This window comes from Vigna umbellata, chromosome 9, assembly GCF_029865625.1.
Source record: "Vigna umbellata cultivar VRB3 chromosome 9, Vumbellata_1.0, whole genome shotgun sequence".
Taxonomy (NCBI): Eukaryota; Viridiplantae; Streptophyta; class Magnoliopsida; order Fabales; family Fabaceae; genus Vigna; species Vigna umbellata.
In genome coordinates, this window is record NC_142173.1 from 6086041 (window position 1) to 6091100 (window position 5060).

The following is a 5060-nucleotide window of genomic DNA, read 5'->3' on the forward strand; positions in this document are numbered from 1 at the left end:
TTCTGAATTACTGTATGGAATTCTGTACTTAAGCCTTTTGGTTTATGAACTCTAATTTTAGTGTAAGACTGCATCATGTGACTGTTAATTGTAATTAATTCTATTATATGGTGATTACTGTATTTTGGGATGTTACATTAGTGGTATCAGAGCAGTTTTGTTCTCTTAAGGACACTATAGGTTATGAGTACACTATGTTTTTGCTGTGTGCTTGATGTTTGTTTAATGAGTTACTTTTCAACTCTTTGAACATGACTAACGCTCGTTTTTCTCTGTTTCCTAGAGAAAAAATGGCACCTAGACTCCTCCTCCACCGCAGCCCAATGAACCTGATGCGCCCAACAACACTAGGTTGTTGGAAACAGTGATTGAGAGGCTGCAACAACAGAACACTACATTAATGGAGCAGAACGCAGCTGCTCTACAGAGTTTGGAGGCCGCGCGCGCCAACTCTGAAGCTACCCAGAGGCAGTTGATGGAAATTATCGCTGCCACCAGAGGCACACCAGGAGCGTCCTCTTCCAACACTACACATCAGGCTGAGTGGAGCTTGGAGAGCTTCCTTCAACACCACCCGGCCAAGTTCAGTGGAAAGTGCCTCCTTGATGAGGCAGATTAGTGGCTGAGGGACATGGAGAGAATTTACAACGCCAAGAGATGTCCGGATGAAAACAGGTTGGCGTTCACTGAATACCTATGAACCGGGGAAGCGAGCCACTAGTGGGCGAGCATGAGAGCCATTTTGGCAGACGCCCAAAATCCCATCACATGGGAAGTATTCCGTAGCAAGTTTTATGAAGAGTACTTCCCAGACAGCGTCCGTTTTGCAAAGGAGGTGGAATTTCTTCAACTGGTACAAGGTGGCATGTCTGTCTCGGAGTACACAAATAAGTTCAAACACCTTGTCCGTTTCAATACGATGGCCACCAGTGAAGAGTGGCAGTGCAGGAAATTTGAGAACGGACTAAGAAGTGACCTGAAGGTATTGATATCCAGCTTGTGTATACGGTCTTTTCCTGCCATGGTGGAAAGGGCCAAAGTACTGGAGAAGAATATGGCAGAAGTAGAACGGCAGAAGAAGCAACAACAGGTGGTTAGGGGACCGATCGTGTCCAGAGGCAGTGTTAATCAGAGGAGAACCCCTTACGCTCGTCCCAATCAACCATCTAATGCAAGTGGGTCTCAGGCGTTAGTTCCTGTCGGACAGTCTGGGCAAGGAAACGTGACCTGTTTCCAGTGTAGAGGACCACACTACCGTTCTTCATGTCCTCAACTGGTGGGAGGAAAACACTGCACTCGTTGTGGAAGGAATGAACACTTGGAGAATGAGTGCAACATGGGTGGAAGTGCAGTGATGAGGCCACCAAATGCTGGAAGGAATCAACACCGAGGTGGTCGAGCCCAAGCAGTTGGACGGGTATATGCTATAACGGGCGCGGAGGCAGCAAGCTCAGGTACACTTATCACCAGCACCTGCTTAATATATGGAACGTCTTGCTGTGTATTGTTTGATTCTGGGGCGACTCACTCCTTCATCTCGAAGGCGTGTGTTGAAAAATTGGGAATAACTGAGAGGGAGATGCAGTTCGACTTGGTGGTGTCAACCCCAGCGGTTGGAGAGATTAGGACGTCTACCGTATGCATTAGATGTCCTATTGAGGTTGAGGGGCGTAGGTATAAGGTGAACTTAATCTGTTTACCTCTAAAGGAGTTAGAGGTGATTTTAGGAATGGATTGGTTGGCTACCAATCGCATTCTCATAGACTGTGGTAAGATGGAATTGATTTTTCCGGATGAAGAAGAAGATGAATTATCAGTGACGCTCGGCCAATTAAAAGAAGATATCATGGAGGGCGCCAGCTGTTTCCTGATTATGACGCACGAAGATCAGGAATTCAGAAGTTTGGAGCAAGAACGATCGTCCAGTAGTGACAATAAGGGGCGATCGGTAGTGGATGAATTCCTGGACGTCTTTCCAGAAGAGATACCTGGACTTCCCCCTCCTCGTGAAGTTGAATTCACCATTGATTTGGTGACGACAGCAACTCCCATCTCTGTTCAGCCTTATCGGATGTCGCCTGCGGAGTTAGCTGAACTCAAGAAGCAGATTGAAGAGTTGATGGAAAAGCAGTTCATCAGGCCGAGCGTATCACCCTGGGGAGCGCCTGTACTCTTGGTGAAGAAGAAAGATGGCAGCTCTCGGTTGTGTATAGATTACAAGCAATTAAACAAGCTGACCATCAAGAACAAGTACCCATTGCCAAGGATAGATGATTTGTTGGATCAACTGCATGGGGCCACAGTGTTCTCAAAGATTGACTTGCGGTCTAGATATCATCAAATCAGAGTTAAGGAGGAAGACATTCAGAAGGCTGCTTTCAAGTCTCGTTACGGACACTACGAGTATGTAGTGATGTCGTTCGGTGTGACGAACGCACCAGCAATCTTCATGGATTATATGAATCAGATATTCAGGCCGTATTTGGACAAATTTGTGGTCGTCTTCATAGATGATATTCTCATCTACTCCAAGACCCAGGACAAACATGAGGAGCATTTGAGAATTGTACTTAGCGTACTGAGGGAGAAGGAGTTGTACGCCAAGTTATCAAAATGTGAGTTCTGGATGAAGGAAGTTCAGTTCTTGGGCCATGTAGTGTCGGCTGGAGGTATCTCGGTAGACCCAGCTAAGGTACGAGCGGTACTGGAATGGGCAAGTCCGCGTTCGGTCACGGAGGTCAGAAGCTTTGTGGGACTCGCGGGTTACTATCGGCGTTTTATTGAAGGATTTGCTAAGATAGTAGCTCCGTTAACTCAATTGACCAGGAAAGATCAACCGTTCACCTAGACCGATTGGTGTGAAGAACGTTTTCAAGAGCTGAAGCACAAGTTGACGAGCGCTCCAGTGCTAATTATTCCAGACACAGCCAAACCGTTCGAGGTATACTGCGACGCTTCTCACCAAGGTTTGGGTTGTGTGCTGATGCAAGAGAAGCGAGTGGTAGCGTACGCGTCTCGTCAATTGAAGATTCATGAGAGGAATTACCCAACGCACGACCTGGAATTGGCAGCGGTCGTTTTCGCACTGAAGATTTGGAGGCATTACTTGTACGGATCTACATTCCAAGTCTTCAGTGATCACAAGAGCCTCAAGTATTTATTTGATCAGAAGGAGTTGAACATGAGGCAGAGGCGTTGGCTAGAATTCTTAAAAGACTATGACTTTGAACTGCTTTATCATCCGGGAAAGGCTAATGTAGTGGCGGACGCCCTAAGCAGGAAAGCAGTTCATGTCTCGGTTATGATGGTGAAAGAACTCAGTTCGGTTGAGAGTTTTAGAGATCTAAGGTTGCAGTTCGAATTGGAACCGAACAACATCAAATGTTGTAACCTTAGAATATCTAGTAACGTTTTTGACCGAATCAAGATGAAGCAACGAGAGGACGAAGACCTGGTGAAGATTTTGAACACGCTCGGTTCAGATCAAGCTAAAGGATTCAATACTGGAACGGACGGTCTATTGCGCTATATGGGTAGGACGTGCGTTCCAAACGATGGAGATCTGAAGCGGATCATCTTGGAGGAAGGGCATCACAGTCGCCTTAGCATACACCCTGGTATGACTAAGATGTATCAAGACCTCCAACAATCTTTCTAGTGGCCTGGAATGAAGAGTGATGTCTTACGTTTTGTGGCATCATGCTTAACTTGTCAACATGCGAAGGCGGAACACCAGAGACCGGGCGGCTTACTTCAGCAATTGGAAATTCCTGAATGGAAGTGGGACAGCGTTTCCATGGATTTCGTGACCCACCTACCACGCACGGTCAGAAATCATGACTCAATTTGGGTGATCGTGGATCGGCTAACGAAGAGCGCCCACTTCCTGGCAGTCAACTTGAAGATATCGATGACCAATTTAGCCAAGCTGTACATCAAGGAGATCGTTCGTTTGCATGGAGTACCTTCGAGCATCATTTCTGACCGAGACACGAGATTCACATCTCGGTTTTGGCAATCTTTGCAAGGTGAATTGGGAAGCAAGTTGCAGATGAGTTCGGCTTATCACCCTCAGACGGACGGCCAATCTGAGAGGACCATCCAGACACTTGAAGATTTACTGAGGACGTGCGTCCTAGATCACTTAGGCGCTTGGGATGAAGTCTTACCGCTAGTAGAATTCACTTACAACAACAGTTTTCAGTCTAGCATCGGAATGGTGCCGTTTGAAGCTCTCTATGGTAGGAAGTTTCGAACGCCACTTTGTTGGTTCCAAGAAGGAGAGAACGTGTTAACTGGACCTGAAATTATCCAGCAAACGACCGAGAAGGTGAAGTTAATCCAGGAAAGGTTGAAGACGTCACTAAGCAGACAGAAGTCCTATGCAGATAAAAGAAGAAGGCCTTTGGAGTTCGCTGCAGGAGATCATGTATTTCTTCGACTCAACCCGATCACTGGAGTAGGCAGAGCCGTTCGTCCAAAGAAGTTATCCCCCAAGTTTGTCGGGCCTTATCAAATTCTGAGAAAGATCGGACCAGTGGCGTATGAGCTGGCCTTACCACCTCAACTGTCAAACCTTCACCCAGTCTTCCACGTTTCCCAACTCCGGAAGTACATAGCCAACCCTTCTCATATATTGGAGTTGGAAGACGTTCAACTTCGCCAAGATCGAACGCTGGAGTTGCAACCAGTTCGTGTGGAAGACAGTCGCACCAAGTACTACAAAGGAAAAGAGGTTCGTCTAGTGAAGATGGTGTGGGACACAAAGACTGGTGACTCAACGTGGGAAGTGGAGAATGCTATGAAGGACTTGTACCCCCACTTATTTCCGGGTAAGTCTTAATTTTCGAGGACGAAAATTTTTGTAGTTAGGGGGAATGTAAGACCTTGGAAATTTAACACCGTAAAACCACCTGTCAAATCAAAAATTAATGCACTAAAACCCTGCTCAGACCATTAAAAACCCACTCACTAACTCTGACGCGCAACTGCCAAGTGTCAAATTGGAACATTCTGAAATCAGTAGTGGAAGACAGGTGTCCGTATGAGAGAGTGCGTCC

The 5060-nt window shown here is 46.5% G+C and overlaps 1 pseudogene; it reads left to right on the forward strand.

Moving 5' to 3' along the window:
• The first annotated feature begins 730 nt into the window (after positions 1–730).
• On the forward strand, positions 731–3658 carry LOC148192420 (uncharacterized; annotated as a pseudogene).
• Positions 3659–5060: the final 1402 nt, after the last annotated feature.